This window comes from Dermacentor silvarum, chromosome 4 (genome assembly GCF_013339745.2).
Source record: "Dermacentor silvarum isolate Dsil-2018 chromosome 4, BIME_Dsil_1.4, whole genome shotgun sequence".
NCBI classification, from domain to species: Eukaryota; Metazoa; Arthropoda; class Arachnida; order Ixodida; family Ixodidae; genus Dermacentor; species Dermacentor silvarum.
The window spans coordinates 7428528-7447986 of NC_051157.2; the positions used below are offsets into that span (position 1 = coordinate 7428528).

The following is a 19459-nucleotide window of genomic DNA, read 5'->3' on the forward strand; positions in this document are numbered from 1 at the left end:
TGCACAGCTGACTCAGCAAGGGACGCTGCAAAGCAGTAGTTACATGAGTCAACGCTTGAATTTGAGCAGCCAACGGCTGAACAGCTGACCATGGTTTTGCTATTCGCCTGCAACCGGGTAATCTTCGAGTGTGACAAAGCCGGACTGCAAGCGCATCAATAGGCTTCAACGGCGAAGCGGTGGCGGCGGCTGCGCTTCCTCGAACCGGAAACAGCGAGCAGACGGCGCATCCCAGAACCCCGCGCTCTTTTACGGGTCACCTACTCGTACACGTTATCTTGTCTCTTGCCTGCCGCGCTTCAAACGCCGACCACCCCTGCACTTCAACCTGCACTACTTCATTTGAAGGGATGTCATGAGCGCCTAAAGCTGGTCTACCGACAGTCCTTTGCTTACCTTTAAAACCAATTATTCCGTATCCGATCACAGGTATAATACTGCATTTACTGCATATAATACTGCATAAAGCGGGATTTATATTTCGAACGTCGAATTATTTACAAAAATGCCTGAAAACTGGAACGTTTATAAAAAAAAACATGCAGCTTGATGTTTACAAGTTCGTAACTCTGCTATAAAGCCAGATATCTTAAAGCATCTAAAGCGAACAAATTTTATACATGAATTTACAGCTTACGTGATATTGAATTACAATTATGTTTGTGAATTTGTGGTATATTTCAGGGCGGTGTATAATCAATATATGTCCGCTGCAGTTCACAGGATTGTGATATAATATTTTATGGCGGGGTTAGAGTTGTGAAAATTGTGGTTGAAGTCTTTAAGATTTTTTTTCGCAATTTTCAATAATTTATGACGCCATAATTATGGCGTCATATAAATCATACTAGCTATATAAAAGTATTTTAACGTTTCCTTTTAAATGCAACAAACCGCATCAAAATCGGTGCAGTGGGCTGAAAAAAAAAAAAAGAAAGAAAGAAAAGAGAAAATTATCTCCGTTATCACGTATTGAGATAGGAGCTCCCGAGAAGCGAGCCTCCTCTTAACATACTGTAGTTACCGTACTGCAGCTGTGAACATGACCAACGGCCCTTTCTAGCTCTTGCCCAGCTTAGTTTTGATGAACTTGCGCACCTGCCACTCTCGGCTGGGAAACAAGACTAGTGTTTCGTAGCAGGAAGTACAAAGTAATGTCCGAAGCAACCAGTTGTAACCTCGTGTGCCTTTTCTGAAACTAGTTAAAATCAGGCTGCATTTGTTTGATGCTTGGCGTGTGCTCTTGGCTAGGCCACCGGCGATTTAGCACGGGAAAAACCGTCTGCTCGAGTTGTTTCTTCATTTTTTCTTTCTTCCTCTAAAAACCGTCAGTTGCCTTCAGTAGATGGAGCCACCATGTTGTTCAGTGTCGGCCTCTCGAGAGCAGCGGCCGCGGCGGCTCCTGCGTTGGCTATACCGACAAGTATCTCTGTGGCATCTCTCTCTGTGTGTGCCGAGAGATGTTTTACGGATTTTACGTGTTTGCGTTGTGATGCGAACAGAGGAAGAAAACAGCGGCCCAGTTTCGCTGCCAGCTCCTGTCAAATCGGCGGTGTGAGTAGTGACAGAACATCTCCGGATATGGTGCAGCGGAAAGTAAGCCCGCTACGGCGGTGCCCAGCGCAGTGACGTACCGTGTGATCGTGTGCTACATGGCGAAAGCTCACTTCGCACGGCGACGATCAGCCCCGCGCCGACGACTCCGTGCCCCGTCGACCCTATGACCATTAACCGATACAAAAAGTAAGTTTGGGCTATGCTTGCCCTCGGTGTGTAGTCGCGGGTGCTCCCCGCACGCACCACCATCTCTGCACACTGTGCCCATTGTAGTAGTGCCCTCGGCGGCAGCTGCTCAGTCAAAACCAGATCAGCCGTCACCAGTGTCTCCAGTATCCGTCACTGATGATGGTAAGGCTGGGGAGGCGAGTACTGTGACATCCCCGCTGGTTTGAGAAATTGAGAGCCTTGGGAATTTGCATGCTTTAGTTGGCGTGCTCAGCTTCGTAGGCATGGTTCGACCGCACTCGGGACCTCGCTCTCCGGATGCGCGATGTCGACGTTCGAACTGCGAATGCCCATCATCGCTGTGCCCGTCTGGAAAAAAAAAAGAAAAAAAAAAAAAAAAAAAAGGTGGACAGCGCGCTATCCGTTGTGGTTCTCGGGTGCAAGCCTTTCTAAGCGCCGATAAGACGAGGCAGCGCTGTCGGCGCAACGGGGTTGTCTTGACCGTGAACTGTTATGGTTACAATTGAAGCTTTAAGCGGACATCTGACATCTTGCAGTGTGGATTGATGTATTCGCCTGCTTGTTTTCTCACAAAAACTGGTAACATATACTTCCTTTTTTTTTTTTTTTTTTTTTCAGTACGCTGTGCATGGTGTAGTTCAAATTGACGACAGACCTGAAAGACACGATCGATAGTATACATACGGTTCCACATTCGAGCTTTAAAGCATGGGCGGTCACGGCTGTTAAATTGACCCACTTGGCTTTGGCAGCCAAACATAGTGCTCCGCATAGTGACCCCCTCACTCTTCTTCCGGCCTTATCTCTTTCCTCAATCTACACCAACTTCCACATTTGGCTTGCGAAATTCACAGGCCTTGTAGCCGTGACAGGTACTGTACACGGTGCAGCTGCTTGGAAAATGCTTTTATAAGTTGAAACAATCGCGACAGATGCAATAATGACTACTGTAAATCTTCAGTGAACGTCTAGTGTGCTAAAATTGAAATATTGCCGCCTGTCGGACAGGGCGCTAGTGGACTTACGCAGCCCCTAGTTTTACTATATGGCAGTTATTGTCTGACTGAATGTAAGTACTACATACATTGTATTGATCGCTGAAAATGCTTTTATAAGTTGAAACAATCGCGACAGATGCAATAATGACTACTGTAAATCTTCAGTGAACGTCTAGTGTGCTAAAATTGAAATATTGCCGCCTGTCGGACAGGGCGCTAGTGGACTTACGCAGCCCCTAGTTTTACTATATGGCAGTTATTGTCTGACTGAATGTAAGTACTACATACATTGTATTGATCGCCCTTACCGCTCCAAGAAACCGACAATGGGAGAAAACGGGGTGATTTAATGTGGCCTAAATTGGTCGTGACGCATAGGGCCACTCTTGACAATCATCGGAGCTCGCGCTGCATATGGGCCTGACTGGCGTCAAGCCCATCCCGTACCTGGCCAATTCACGTACTCTCCTGTTTAAAAAAAAGAAAAAAAGAAAAAAAAAAAAAAACGTGCTTGGTACGTGTTGGCAATTCTTGCAGGCCCTTTGGGCATACTGCCCAGCTATACACCGCAAGAATTGATATTCTGTGGAAGACCGGCGGGCGTCATTTATTCAGGACATCCAATCTTTTATGAAAACAATGGCTGAAAACAAATAATAAAGTCGCACTCGGTGCAGGTCTGCGACAGATGTGATCAAGGTGAAAAATCCGTCTCGCTCGTGAACGCGGACACCTCTGCATGCGTTATATATGACTAATTGGCATTATTTACCGTGCTCTATCGGCAGCCACTCCCAGTCTGACCCGTGACCCTTTCTTTATACAGACTGTTCAAAGATTTCTGTTGGCGCACTCTGATCTGAACTCAAAGCCGCGCCGGAGATGATGCTCTGCGCGCCATCCTTCCCATCCCTTGTGGCGGCATTTGATGTAAAAAGACGACGATGCGAGCGGATCCAGCGCGCGCAGTTAGCTCGCCGACCTTGAAGAGGACGCGTTTCGTCCAAGGCGAAGGAAAGACTTCGCCGTTGCGACAAGCGGACGTCGCTCGTACCCCCGGATGCGCGTGTGTGCGGAAGTGCATTCGCGGGCTCATTGCAGATGTTCATCGCGGAGGCTCTCCCGCGGGCCCGATGCGAGACAGATCACGCGCAATTAATGACCCTGAAACGCAGTTTCGCTCCTCCTGGCTTTTTTTTTTTTTTTTTTTTTTCATGCCGGGCGTTCCCATCGCTTAGCGGAGGCGCCGCCACGTCGATGTTCCGTCAGGTAGAAAGAGGTTAACGAGCCGGGATTCGCGAAGATGTCAACGCGGGGAATGATATGGGGGCGGAGCTGAATTTTGCACACGTGTTACCGCGCCAAGTAGTCCCGGAGCGTTTGAGAGCGCTAGAGTGTACAGCGCTTTTAGTTCCTCCTTGGAACAGAAACAGATATTGAATTAGCGTAGCTTTCGTGTGCGACGATTTCGCGTTTGCCCAGACGCGTAACAGAAAAAGCAGAAAAAATTCCAATTTAACACTTAGTGGTGATTTCCTTTGTTTTGTTTTCACCAGCTTAAAGGGGCTATAAATCAATCTAGACTGATAAAATGTTCTTTAAAAACTGTTCTCGTTGATTTCGCGGCACTATGTTGATTATTTATTGGGAGAGAAAATTAAGGTCATATTTCGGTTATTTGAATTTCCCGCGGAAAAACCATCGCCGATACGTCTGTGAAGTCGCGAATTTCAAAGTATTTTGTCGTGTTTGAGCCGTTGTGGCTCAGTCAAGGTTCGTGACTTTGGATCTTTTAGAATACAATGTAGTTCATCTTTACGAAAAAGTAAATAATAATTATAGGCCCACGCAGATATCGTCCATGACACCATTTAAAGGTGGCGTCATGCATTTTTGCAACAAACACGGGGCAAAAGACGAATCGCGGGAAAGCCTGCAGTGTAGGAAGGGGTCGAGCAAAAGCAAGCTTGCGCAGTGCAACACGCACGACTTTGTGTTTTATTTTGCGCAGTTTAACCCTTTTCTACCGTGGGGAAAATGGGCGTGTTTTGTATGTTACGGCAGATGTTTTATTGCGATAGCAATTATATGGACACTTCAACCAGATTTCTGCCGTCGGCGTCGCCGTCGCCGTGAGGTTCCGTATAGATAAAATCTTCGCCGCGCGCCGTATGCCCGAGCGGAAGCGTACGGGGACGCACGCTATCACGGAGAGGAACGCACACAATCTCCCACGCGCAAGCTTCCTAAGGAAGCGGGAAACGAGCGCCGGGGGGGGGGGGCGCACTTTTACTCTGCCAACAACCGCGCTCGTCGCTCGCCCGCACCGTCTCTTATCTCCACACGGCTCTGACCTTTGTATGCCCTGTGCATTCGCCGCTCAGTTTCCGTTGAAGCGACCGCACGTACCTTCGCCGGCTGCGGCGTATGCGCTTGCTGCCAGCGTTTTGACAGTCGTTGTCTGCAGTCATTCAGTGTGATCTATTCATGCTTGTTTGTGCGCGCTCACCCCACGCTTGTTCATTCAGTTAGTAATAGTCGGGCCACTTTTCCCAACGCACGCTACACATGCAATGCTGCCCAGATCGGCAGTGCAGCGCTACAGGTGTGTCCCTTCGCACGCGCTGCCCACGGGAAGCGCTTCTCATCAACACCACCGTTTCACACTTCTCGTGGTCATCGAGTCTCTCTTCATGTCGGTCTACTTACACCGCAGCACACCTGCTTACTTAATCAGCTCATGTTTACTACAATTCATATTGCTACCAAAGCCGCTCACCTTACTTCGTATGACATTGCTGTGTTGCTATCGCATTCATTGCTTCGCCCTTAGGGCGAAACTGTGACATTTTTTTTTTCTGAAGGAACTACTGCACTCAATTAACCAGAAAGCAAAATGAATGCACTTTTCACGCATAAAATTTTATTGTGCGATAAAATTTAACGAAGTTTGTAAAGACACGCTTGTATCTAGTACTAAGAAACAAATGTTACAAAAATTATGAGATATACAAAATGCATTGCCGTCTATTAGGCACTACGAAAAAATCTAAAATTTTCATTGAACAGGTATTTCGCTACAAAAATTTAACCAACTTAACCAAATTTAACCAAATTAGCCAACTGCTTCGAAAACAGAAATATAGTTTCTCCTCTTTCACGTCCGATGGCGCAGTGTGACCGTGAACGGTGCGGAAGGTCTCGTAAGCGGCGTTTCAAACCATCCATAGCTGGCGGCCATTTTTTCGTTTTCATTTGACGATCGCGATACTTCGGAGCGCGTTTAAAAATCACCGCCTGGCTGAAAAAAAAAAAGCCAACTGCTTAGAAAATAAAAATGTAGTTTCTCCTCTTTCACGTCCGACGGCGCAGTGTGACCGTGAACGGCGCGGAAGGTCTCGAAAGCGGCGTTTCAAACCGGGCGGCCATTTTTTCGTTCTCCTTTGACGATCGCGAAACTTCGGAGCGCGTTTAAAAATCACCGCCTCGCGGGAAAAAAGCCAACTGCTTAGAAAACTAAAATATAGTTTCTCCTCTTTCACGTCCGATGGCGCAGTGTGACCGTGAACGGCGTGGAAGGTCTCGAAAGCGGCGTTTTAAACCATCCATAGCGGGCGCCCATTTTTTCGTTCTCCTTTGACGATCGCGAAACTTCGGAGCGCGTTTAAAAATCACCGCCTCGCGGGAAAAAAGCAAACTACTTAGAAAACTAAAATATAGTTTCTCCTCTTTCACGTCCGATGGCGCAGTGTGACCGTGAACGGCGCAATGTGACCGTGAACGGCGCGGCAGGTCTCGAAAGCAGCGTTTCAAACCATCCTTAGCGGGCTAACCATGCCCAATGGGCGCGGTACGGAAATAGTTAAAGCGAATAGCTTTCTTTGGCTCTCTCGGCCGTGTTTGGTCGGTGGTCGGCAAAAAAGAAAACGTTCGTTCGCACGTTGGGGCTGTTGACAATGATCGTCGATGGTTTCTGCACAATTTTTGTTCTAAAGCACCGTGTCCTAACTATAGCCCAACAGCATGCTGTCCTGTAGGAGTGACTTTTTCGGTGTTGCTAAAGGGTGATTTATGAATGCAGCTGAAATCCTCGGTTTAAACTGGCGCGGACGAGAATGTGGGACTTTGCTCGGGAGCGCTCGTATACGCATGTGGGCGCTTTGCATTCCTTCAGGGCCAGTTGTCTGTGAGAAGGGCTAGTCTCGTAAGCGGCTGGAACGGGAGTGTTGTGTTATTGGGAACACTTGCTGCCTCCACGACAGTGGCAGATCCAGATGATCGAAGTGGTATTGCAAACTCTTTTGAGATGGCCAGCAAGCAGATCTGTTGGGACGATTCAAAGAAGGCTTCTCGCTTTGCGCTATAATACCGTCGGTGCGCTGCATTGCTTTTTTGAGGGGGCCGTGGCATTGCAGCCGTGGCCTATATAGTTGTAGAGCGCCCGCCTAGGCTGCCGGAGGTAGTGGGTTCGATTCCCACCACCGCGGGGCACCCACTGGTTAAAATGGGCACAAGTGTACCCCGGCCTGGCGTTCGGCTTCCTTCAGGGGTTATACGCTTGGGAATGGAGCCTGCACCCTAAGTTAGCGTCACGGCCGTGGCCGTAGCAAAAAGAAAAAAGACACTGCCCAAGCACTCTATACACATGGTTAACCAGCGAAGCTGAAACGTGCGGCCCCGGTGTTTAGCAGTGGGTTAATCCCGACGCTGTATTGAAGCGTTTCTAAATTATTGGTTACATGTTGGTGTTTCTAGTGGAACGCAAGCTCCAGTGGCGGGCGGATGCTGCTAACCACGACGCCGACCTAACTCGAGATATCGAGTGCATGCGACAACGGCGAACCGAGGAGGCGGAGTTGCGGGCAGAGCAGCGTCAACGTGGCAATGGCGGGAACGCGTTCGCCGTGGCCTACGCCCGCGCGGGAGTTTCTCGAGCGGCAGTTTGGCTTCGGCTGCGACGAAACGTCCACGTTGAAATCGCGAAGTGGAACGCAGGCGCCAATGGAGGGCGGATGCTGCTGACCACGACGCCGAGCTAACTCAAGATATCGGACGCATGCGACAACGGCGAGCCGAGGAGGAGGCGTTGCGGGCAGAGCAGCGTCAACGTGGCAATGGCGAGAACGAGTTCGCCGGGGCGAGCGCCCGCTTTCGGCGGGAGTTTCTCGAGCGGCACTTTGGCTTCGGCTGCGACGAAACGTCCACGTTTAAATCGTGAAATGGAACGCAAGCGCCAATGGCGGGCAGATGCTGCTGACCACGACGCCGAGCTAACTCAAGATATCGGATGCATGCGACGACGGTCCACTGTAGAGTGTACTAGACAATGACCATATTCTAGTACACTCTGGTCCATTGTAACAACGGCGAGCTGAGGAAACGGCGTTGCGGGAAGAGCAGCGTCAACGTGGCAGTGGCGGGAACGCGTTCGCTATAACGACGTCACTAACGGCGCTGCCAATGACGCGCGCGCTTGGGCGCGGTGTAGAGAACGACGTAACTGACGGCGCAGCCAATGGAGACGTTTAGAGAAACATGGGACGAACGGTTTTTCGTTTCGCCTAGCTATATACAGCCACGGCCGGGCTCGAGAGCCCGGCCGTGATTCAGCTTTCGCTGTAAAAAAGAAATGTTTGGGCCGCTCCCATGGCGGCCATTTCCCATGTGGCGCCCCAAATGTGGGGACGCCTTCGAGTTGGAAACAAACACCCCTTTTTATTTTAATGCGCTGGCATTAGGAGTGTCAAAGTGGAATGTGTGGGAAGCCGGTCACGTGATGGGAGAGCTAGAAGAGCGTGCATTAGTAACGTCTGCTGGTCGGGCTAGTGATACACGGCTAGGAATGCTTTTAGGCGCAAGTAAAGACACGGACAAAGAATACAAGTGTCCGACGAAATTCATTGGCGTACCAGTTACTTTTTACAGTGAAGATGTTAGCATCTCGACGGTTAGCATTTTTCGTGTCCGCGTCCGTTAGCAAAATTGTGGGCCGATTTCGGTAGTATAGTGCAGGGCAGGAGCAGTGGCTCGTACCCTCGTAATCAGTGGCTTCAAGCACTCGGCAGAGTGAAGCGAAAAGGGCACATTCTTTGGAATCACGCATACAACGTACAGAACCACATCACACATTGCAACGTACGCATACATAAATTATAGTCCCCACGCCCCCGACCGCAGGGAAATGCCCCGCGCTCGTCACACCTCCCAGTTCTAGCCACCCTCAGTTCAGCGAAAGGAACGTCCATTCTGTGCTCACTGCGATGCGGGGCGTAGTTGCTGCCGCATGGTCGCCGCCTTCGGCCCAAAATAACCGCGCTTCTCCTGGACGCAAAGCTTTCCCCCACGCACGCAGGGGTTCCCGCTGACGTGGGGGAGATCGTACTGCACCTGCTGTGCGGGCCTGCCGGAGCGAGAACGCGGGTGCGCAGGTCCATCCCACATCTTGGAATCGATGTGATGCGAAGCTTTATATAGTGAAACGGTAAATTAAGTGATAAACAATTGACGGCGATCATGTTATGTAACATACGCGTGTAATCACGTGGAATGTTTGTGCACAGCCACCACAAAGGTCACAACTTTATTGTCATGCAATTTTTATGTTTATGCATCAAGTATATCACTCACAAGCTATGCCGAAATACAGACTCTCAAGTCAGGCGGTTGCGCAATGTGAGCAGCGATTCACTATTGAGTAGGAAGGCGGTGCACGATACTTGTCGAGGGAAGAGAACACGGTGTAAGCGCATTAGAGTACGGCACATACAGGGTGTCTTTTTTTTTTTTTTAGCTGCACCAAATTTTTAAAATTAGAAAAATATAACTCTTGGTCACGTTATGTCTACCATTCGAGTGTACGGATTGGCGGCCTCTGGAAACAGAGCAATTTCTGCACTTACGTGCGTAATTATCGAAGTTACGGTAATTAACTTTCTAATTATCAACAATAGGTATCTACAGCAAATGAGTACTTTGGGGCCCGTCCTCGACACTACCTATCCCAACGATGAAATTGTGAATAGCGGAGTTCATGTGGGAGTTACGCGAACAATTAGTTACCCTTGGCAGGCTCCTTGAAACCGAAACTGGCCGCAAAAAGAGCGTCTGTGTCATCGATGTCGCCCCCCGCCCCGCCTTTCTTCACGTCTCCGAAGTCACCGCCGGTCCGACCCGGCGAGCAGCTTGCGTTATCTCCTAGCTGTCTGCGGCATTCGCAGTCGACGCTACAGACTGACATGACACCGTGCCTGCAGTATCTGAAAGCCCAAGGAGTGGGGTTGGCGCTACAGCGCAACGTGGCGCCCGACGGAATGACGAAGTAAATTTGGCGGCCCGCCGGCATTGAAGCGCTAGGCCAACGCCGCAGACAGCTAGGAGATAACGCAAGCTGCTCGCGCGGCCGGACCGGCGGTGACTTCGGAGTACTGACGAAAGGCTGGGGGGCGGCGACATCGACGACACAGAGTCACAGACGCTCTTCTTGCGTCCAGTTTCCGTTTCAAGGAGCCTCCCAAGGTTAACTAATTGTTCGCGTAGCTCCCACATGAACTCCGCTATTAAAAATGTAATCGTTGGGATAGGTAGTATCGAGGACGGGCCCCAAAGTACTCATTTACTGTAGCCACCTATTGTTGATAATTAGAAAGGTAATTACCGTAACATCGCTAATTACGCACATAAGTGCAGAAATTGCTCTGTATCTAGAGGCCGCCAATCCGTACACTCGAATGGTAAACATATAGTGGCCAACATTTATATTTTTCTAATTTTAAAAATTTGGTGCAGCTAAAAAAAAAAAAAAAAAAAAAAAAAACACCCTGTATATATCACGCGACATTTACGCATTGTGTACCTCTTGTGTGGCACGTACCCATTCTGGAGGATTGGCCAAGAACGGGCACACCGAATAGCTAAATCAAGAAATCCGTCAGATATAAATCACCGTTCCAAGCTTAACAGATGTCTTCGAGCCGACATTATATGTTCAGGTCTTATGTATACTGTGTAGCAGAACTGCGCGACGTGCGAGCGCCGATTCTTGCACAGCGAGATGTGCCACAGTTCGGAATGCGCTGGGCGACTAAACGGCCTTGACAGGTGGCCTTGTCGGCAGATATTCACTTGGAAGCTTCTCTGCAGGTCGCACGGCGGTTTGCTACGCGATTTGGCTTTGGTTCTGCAATAATATTTATTGCGGCTCTATGATACGCTCTCCACTTGTTCGAATGAAAACGTGCAAGGAACAAAATTGATGAGATGCTCCGCATGGATGTTAATTTGCATTTAAAAAGTAAAAAGAATCAAGTTATTGTCCTCTGCGGTGTTGCGGCTGTGCTAACTACACGTACGAATTTAGCACTGTTCAAATTAATTTGAACAGTGCTAAATTCGTACGTGTAGTTAGCACAGCCGCAACACCGCAGAGGACAATAACTCTTGAGGCAGCGTTTCATTTTCGCGAAAATGGCATCCGCAGACTTGCTTGTGTGGTATCGTTCCAAGCTGCTCTTTTACGCGAAAGGAACAAATAAGTTGGCGTTGAACATGCTTGGAATAGTGCGGAAGTTGGCCGGTAAACGTGCGCGAATTGTTATTAAGAAAGGGGCTGCTCTTACGAATGTCAGCGAGAGCACCGTGTGGAAGTGGATGTTGCATGAGATGGCGCCACCATCCCGTGCGACATATGACGGACTTCAGTGCGACATGCTGGCCGAGTGCTCCTTAAGAGCCTTCCGCTTCTGCCGTCTCTTCAGTCCTCCTGTTCCTTTGCATCTCGAAATATCTTCAAGAGGCACGCCTTTTATTGCGATAGCAATTAGATGGACACTCCAGGCGAATTTCCGCCGTTGCCGTGATGCTTCGTGTAAAGACGAAGTACGACAACACCGTGGCCGCGCGCTGTGTGCTGTAGGTGCGATGAAAGCTTGCGAGGGTGAGCCGAGGATGGTGGCTTGATCTCGCGCGCGCAGGGGAGGAAGGTGGGGAGGAAGCGCACCATCTTCCACCGCGCACGAGGCACGGGGGGTGGGGGGTTTACTCCGGCGGCGGCTAGGGTGCTTCGATGCGCTCGCTCGCCTCCGGGGGCGCGCGCATCGAGCGAGGCACTCTAGTGGCGGCTGCGTATGGCCACGCGTCTTCAAAAGTGGGCTGACGACATTTATTGAGAGCGGCTGGGCTCTGGCGAAAACGACGGCGAGAACTAACTATCGAGCGGGGCGGTTAGCATGCGCACTTCTTTCTTCTTGCGCCTCTGCGCTTCGCCTGAAGGCGCTGCTGCGCCTCATGACAGCGCCCCCAATGTGGAAATTTCAAGCAGCGCGGTCGCTCCGCGGTGCAGTCAAGTCTCCGCTTTGTTTCCATTGTTTCGCCCGCGCTTTCCTTCGCTGCTCATGCTCACGGCGCTCCGTTTTCGACGGCGGCAGATCGCCTGCTTGCTGAACAGCGATGCAAAGACTGCAGTGCGATTTCAAGACGGTTGCCGACGCCAACTGTTTTTTTCGTGGCGGCAACCTCAAGAAAGGGGAGCGTCTGCTTCCACACGTGTGTGGTGTTGAAAAATTGTGGGCGGTGATGTGACAGTGAAAGCCAAGTGCGTGTCGGAGGTGTCCAACAAGATTGTATACGCCATCGAGTCAGAGGTACACACCGAGTTCAGTCATTTAGTCACTTTTATTTCTCTATGGTGCGGTCATCCGTGCTTGCAGAGACGGTGACGATTGCGGTTGGTTTCGTTGGTCGCTGCGCGCGCACACATGGCTGCTCTCAATTTGGCTCCCAGGTAGTGGCATCAGCACTGTCGGAAGAGAAAGAACACATGCATTAGGCACCAATAAGCCAATAAAATTAATTAACGATGTAAGTACTACATATGTGCATTATGCCTTATATCATGCTGTATAAATATTTAAAGTATATCAGGCCTTATTCAATGCTAGAGTCATGGCAACTCATTGCATTATAGAGCAAGGTATCTTTTCACTGGTCATGAGAAATCACTCGTACAAACTGCTCCGCGAAATGAACGCAGGTCACGGTAACCAGCGATTACCTTGGGACCAGCAGCACGTGCGCAAGAATTAGCGATACATGCTTCATCAAAGCAAATGTAGTTTCTCGTCGGGCGAACGCAGCAAAAGTAAGCTCACACCGATGGCCGGCTACTACACGAAACGAAGATTCTTGGCGGGAAGAGTGAAGCAGGAAGAATGTGCAAGGTGGCAATTACTTTAAAACATGCTTGGATATTATAAACCCAGAAAGCATGGCCAAGCAACAAACATAACGCGCGCGTCTCAGGCAGCTGCTTTGCGATCTGCCGCTTACCGACGCATGCGATGACCGCAGCTTGCATTAAATACGGATTGCCACCACACAAAAGACAAGTAACGTGCGGCCCTATTTGTTGCCTCTACAACTAGGAATTTAAGTTGCAGCGTTTGGAAAAAGGATATAATTATCTTGAGCCAGTCTTTTCCGATCGCGAGTGAACGAACAGTACAATCAATTAAATTCGTAGGTTTTACTTGCCAAACGCACAATATCATTATGAGGCACGCTGTAATGGAGGGTCTCAGGAATAAATTTGACCACCAGGGGTTCTTTAACGTGCACAAAAATCAAAGTACATGGCAAGAACTGTATTCTTGCATTTCGCCCCCATCGAAGTGGCCGGGAATCGTGCTCGTGTCGTCGAGCTTAGCTTCCATCCTTCCGCCAGGGGAGTGGGCGGCGCTGGTGCCGCGCGGGCAAACTTTAGGTTGCCTTGTCTATTCCCACTACTACAGGTGACATTTCCCCCATTCCTCGGAAAGAGCATCGGCTCGATGCTCAATAAGTGGTGTGGGAAAGGAAAAAAAACAACAAAAAAAAACAACAACACATGCTCAATGAAGATGCTCGCGCACAGAACACAGCGAGAGCTACAGCAGCGTAGCTAGAAACAATTCTCTACCTCTCTAGAAACGGAGAGGTAAGTGCATTAGGTGCAAATGGGAGCGTAAAAATCACGAACGCGCAACATAGGGCTTCGTGCGTACGACGTTAACTACGTCAGAACTAGGTGGTTGTCGACGCCGTGTTTGCACCGCACTGTCTGGAACGACTTCATAGTTCACGTCACCGATGCGGCGCAGCACTTTGTAGGGGCCAAAATACCGGCTGAGCAAGTTTTCACGAAGGCCACGGCGGCGAACAGCGGTCCACACCAACACTGGTCTCCGGGACAGTAGCGCACTTGCCGGTGACGGATGTTATAGCGCCGTGCATATCTGCGTGTTGCTGCTCACCGGTGTGCAGTCGCGCGAGCTGGCGAGCCTCCTCAGTGCACTGAGCAAATTCTTCGGCGTCTGTAGTTAGGTGCTCGGCGTCGTGGCACGGAAGCATAGCGTCCAGCATCGTCTGTACTTTGTGGCCGTAGACAAGGCGAAATGGTGTGAAGCGCGTTGTTTCTTGTATGGCGGTATTATACGCGAAGGTCACATAAGGCAAGATACGATCCCATGTTTTCTGTTGGACGTCGATGTACATAGAGATCATGTCTGTGATGGTCTTGTTTAATCGCTCCGTAAGGCCGTTGGACTGTGGATGGTAAGCGGTCGTCTTTCGATGCCTGGTGTTGCTTAGTTGAAAAATTTCATCCGTGAGCTGTGCCGTGAACGCCGTTCCTCTATCTGTGATAACAGTGGCTGGGGCACCATGGCGCGATACAATGTGACACATGAAGAACTGCGCTATCTCAGAAGCCGTGGCTCGTGGGAGCGCCTCTGTCTCGGCATGGCGGGTTAAATAGTCAGTGGCAACAATCACCCACTTGTTGCCGTCGGTTGACAGAGGAAAAGGCCCAAGAATCTCCAAGCCGACTTGGTCGAATGGCTTATGAGGTGGTTCAATGGGTTGCAATATTACCTGGCGGGCTTCAGGGGGGGGGGTGACTTTCGTCGCTGACATTCACGGCAGCCTTTCACATACTGCTTGACGCTTGCCGAAAGTCCGGGCCAGTAATACATCTCGTGCACTCTAGCAAGCGTTCGTGAGGAGCCAAGGTGGCCAGATGTAGGCTCGTCATGGCAAGCAAAAAGAATATTGTCCCGCAAGTCTTTGGGAACTACTAGGAGGTAGGCTCGATCATTCGGGCGGGCGTTCTTCTTGTACAGCTTATTGTCTCGTAGACAGAAGGACGTCAAGACGCGACGTAGAGGGCGTGGTATGGTTGTTTGACGGCCCTCTAAGTGGTCGATGAGAGGTTGAATTTCAGCGTCGTCACGCTGCGATTTGGCCAAGTCCGACGTAGTAAGGGCGCCCAGGAAGCCGTCGTCGTCCTCTGACTGTCGACTGACAGATTCGGCGGGAGCACGTGACGTGTCGGCGTCTTCGTGCTTGCGGCCAGACTTATAAACTATGGTGAAGTCGAATTCATGTAGCCGCAAGCTCCACCGTGCCAGCCGTCCTGCAGGATCGCGTATGTTCGCCAACCAACATAGAGCATGGTGGTCTGTCACCACTTTGAAGGGACGGCCGTAGAGATAAGGGCGAAACTTCGTGATCGCCCAGACAACCGCAAGACACTCTTTTTCTGTAGTAGAGTAGTTCGCCTTGGCACGGGACAGTGAGCGGCTAGCACAGGCTATTACTCGTTCAATGCCGTCTTGACGTTGGACAAGTACTGCGCCAAGGCCGATGTTGCTGGCGTCAGTATGCACCTCGGTGTCAGCCTCTTCGTCGAAATGTGCCAGGACGGGTGCTGACTGCATACAAGTACTGCGCCAAGGCCGATGTTGCTGGCGTCAGTATGCACCTCGGTGTCAGCCTCTTCGTCGAAATGTGCCAGGACGGGTGCTGACTGCATGCGTTTGCGTAGTTCAGCGAAGGCCGCCTCTTGCTCATTCGTCCAGGCAAATGGTGTGTCATCCCTGGTAAGGCGAGTCAGGGGTTCCGCAATCTCCGAGAAGTTGTCGATGAAGCGGCGATAATACGCACACAAGCCCAGGAAGCGTCGGACGGCCTTCTTGTCGGCAGGAGGAGGAAAAGCTGCTACAGCGGCAAGCTTGTCGGGATTGGGTCGAACTCCTTTGGCGCTGACGACGTGTCCGAGAAACTTGAGCTCTTCATAACTGAAGTGGCACTTCTCTGGTTTAAGTGTGAGGTCAGCCGATCGAAGCGCTTCTAGCACATGCCGCAGGCGATGAAGGTGTTGCTCAAATGTTTCATAAAAGACAACTACGTCGTCAAGATACACAAGGCAAACCTGCCACTTCAATCCAGCGAGGACAGTATCCATCATTCGCTGGAAAGTTGCTAGGGCTGAACACAAACCGAACGGGAGCACTCGAAATTCGTAAAGGCCATCAGGAGTCACAAAGGCAGTTTTCTCGCGGTCTCGTTCGTCTACCTCGATCTGCCAGTATATGCGAGCGAGACTGCCGCCCGGTAGGCAGTGGCATGCGTTGCTGAGCCAGATAATCTTCAATGTCCCGAGGTCGTTGGCCCAGTCGGGGTGGCGGCGAATAGGCGGAAAGGCCCCGCAACCCGAGGCGTCGGTATGGGCACTGGCGGTACAAATGATCTGCCTCGCCACAGTGGAAACACAGAGGACAGCGATCCGGAGTGCGCCAAACGTCTGACTTCCGAGGGGACATGCGTCGATCATCGGCGTAATGCACCAGTTGCTCTTGCGGAAGCACAACCGGAGAAGCGGCATGGGGGAACGGTGGAGGCGTGCGTCGTTCCTCGATGTATGGCACCGGTTGAGCTGGTGGAAGTGCAACCGGATGAGCGGCCTGAACAAACAGCGGCGGGGACGAAGCAGGCTGTCGCAAGACTTCTGCGTAGGTCGCACGGTGGTGTACAGAAGGTGCAGGTGTGGTGTTAGGAAAATGAGCGGTGGACCGGAGCGCTTGGTGCACTTCATCTCTTATAACGCTCGCAATGGAGCTCACCGGGGCTTGTGGGGTGCCGTAAACCTTCAGTATCTCTTCGTACACAACGGTGCGGATGAGGTCTCGAAGGTTGTCATTGTGGCTTCCGATGGCCGTCGACATGTCCGTAGTCGCGTTCACTTGCTGCTCGTAAAAGTTAGAGCGCTGCTGAAGCATCTTCTCCATACTGATCGCCTCGGATAGAAATTCGGCGACAGTCTTCGGAGGATTGCGCACCAGACCAGCGAAGAGCTGCTCCTTCACCCCTCGCATCAGGTGACGCAACTTCTTGTCCTCGGTCATTCCAGGGTCTGCTCGTCTGAAGAGGCGCGTCATATCTTCGACGAACGTGGTAACGCTTTCGTTGGGAAGCTGGACGCGGACCTGAATTGCTCGTTCGGCTCGTTCGCGGCGATCAGGACTGGCGTAAGTGTCCAGTAGATGACGGCGGAACTCGCGCCACGACGTCAGTTGCTCCTCACGGTTTTGAAGCCATGTACGCGCGCCGTCCTCAAGGCAAAAGTAGACATTCCTGCGTTTAGTGGCGTCGTCCCATTCGTTGTATTCGGCGACGCGCTCGAAGTCGGTCATCCAGTCTTCAACGTTTTCGAAGACGTCGCGCGACATGGAACGACTTTGGCACCAGCGGGTTCTGAAGTGTATACCGGTTCGTCATTGCACGTTCCATACCGGTTGGGGTAGTCTGAAGCACTACGGTGTCTTCAGGGGGCAGTCCCCTGATCCTGCGGCTGGTCCGATGGACGGGAGTATGGACTAACACAGGGCTGGTGCTTCTGCTCCCAGGAGGAGTCTGTGGCATGAGTGAGAAATACCCAGCACCTCCACCACTTTGCCACGGGTCTTCAAAAGGGGGCTGACGACGTTTATTGAGAGCGGCTGGGCTCTGGCGAAAACGGCGGCGAGAGCTAACTATCGAGCGGGGCGGTTTGCACGCGCACTTCTGACAGCTTCGTGTGCGCTGTGTTCTCGACGCTTAGTTCACGTTGAAGAGGGGGGGTACGAAGGCCAATTCGTTCTTGCCGCTCTTCTTCACGCCAGCGTTCTGACCGCGCGTGTCCGCGCTCATCGAGTGAGATCTGTTTATCTTTGCCTGTGCGTGCGTGACACCATGCTTCTTAATTTAGTTAGTAAGCGAATGTTTACGCGTTTATACGGCCGATAAAACCACTATTATTTCGTATAGCTGTTTACTAATTTGAAATCACAATGGTATGACTTTTTTTTGGTGTCAGATTAAATACAGAACAAATTTTCTACCGCTACTATCACAATATAGCTGATCTCGCTGCGCAGTTGCAGTCTTAGTTCTTAGTAGATGCTGCCACCTTCTGCGCTGCAGCGCTTGCCACTAGCAGACAACAGGGCCCGGAAGGGCACCTTTAAGATGTGTTTACCACCCCTGATTGGTCAAAGAATCCTGTAGCTTCCACAGTGCTGCACGGAACTACTAAAACAGACTATGTAATTTTTTTTGCAGAACAGAGGTGCGCATACTTGGTCAGCATAAAAGGGTTATTCCAGAATTTTCGCTGGTACTTTCATTCCACGCACATATAACCTTTGTATATGTTGTGGGCATTTCTTAGTGACTTCTTCGTTGGCTGCACATGTTCATCATCTCATCGGCTTCATCGTCTTCATCGCTTGTGGGGACTCATCTTGAGACTGATCTGTGCCTCGAGTGTGATCGGTCCACCGCGTCTTCGGGGCGTATTAAAGGTCGTGTTAACGCTACGTCACAAGTGGTGGAGGTTGCTCCTCGGTCCCCTGTCCTCTGCTCGCTCGCTCTACCTCCTGGAGCTTTGCTCAGGTCGCCGTTTGTGCCAGCTGTCCGCCAACATGCCGCAGGACGAGCCATCTGGCACTTCTACGTCTACAATCTCGGCTCCGCCTGCTGCAGCCTCTCTATCCTGGATCGTCAGTGGGCCCCAGCGCGACCTCCATCTGTTCGCTGGCTTTCGTGGTGAAGATGTGGAGGATTGGCTTGACAACTACTGCCGGGTGAGTTCTGCTAACCACTGGGACGAGGTGATGAAGCTACCATCGCCACCTGCAACCTCCGTGACGGCTCCTAGCTACCGTCCTGCCAGACGCCGCTCGCCGTCACCCCTTCGTCGCTCTACGTCGCCACTTCGACCAGCCTCTCCATTCGCCGACCGTCGCCCGGAAAACTAAATTATGCAGCTTTTGGAGGAAAAGCTGCATTGCTCGACAGGACACAAATTCCTCCAGCGCGTCCACATAATATGCTATCTGTTTTCGTAGAAGGAGTACATGTGGATGCCTTAATAGACACTGGTGCTAGTTTGTCAATTATTCACCGTGATTTGTGCTCGCGCCTCAGGAAAGTTACCACTCCTTATGATGGACCTACGCTACTCGCTGCTCAAGGGAACGTGATTCGACCTGCCGCCATGTGCACTGTTTGTGTCTACATTGATGGAATTCTGCATTATGTACAATTCGCAGGGCTAAGTTCGTGTACCCAGCAGCTGATATTAGGATGGGATTTTCTTTCTACGACGTCCGCTTCCATCTGATGTCGGAAACGTGTTCTCCACATGACTGAAACCGCCTATTCGCTTCATACAGATGACGCACCACATCGTTTGTTTGCTGCAGAAGACACCGAGCTACTTCCTTGCCATCAGAGAATTGTTGCAATCGTGTCGGATGACATTGACCATGGTGACGTGTTCGTACAACCATCTGTGCTAAGAGGGATAGTCTTTGCATCAGGGCTGGTCCGGTTTGAGAATGGCTGCGCATTTGTCTGCGCTA

General features: G+C 50.8%; 1 protein-coding gene across 1 annotated transcript in view; it reads left to right on the forward strand.

Moving 5' to 3' along the window:
• Positions 1-1375: 1375 nt before the first annotated feature.
• LOC119448065 (ankyrin repeat domain-containing protein 50-like) overlaps positions 1376-19459 on the forward strand; it is a 78299-nt gene continuing 60215 nt past the window's right edge. Inside the window, exon 1 of the mRNA XM_049665128.1 lies at positions 1376-1743. The gene's annotated coding sequence lies outside the window, so the exon portion shown is untranslated. The remainder of the gene's footprint in view (positions 1744-19459) is intronic.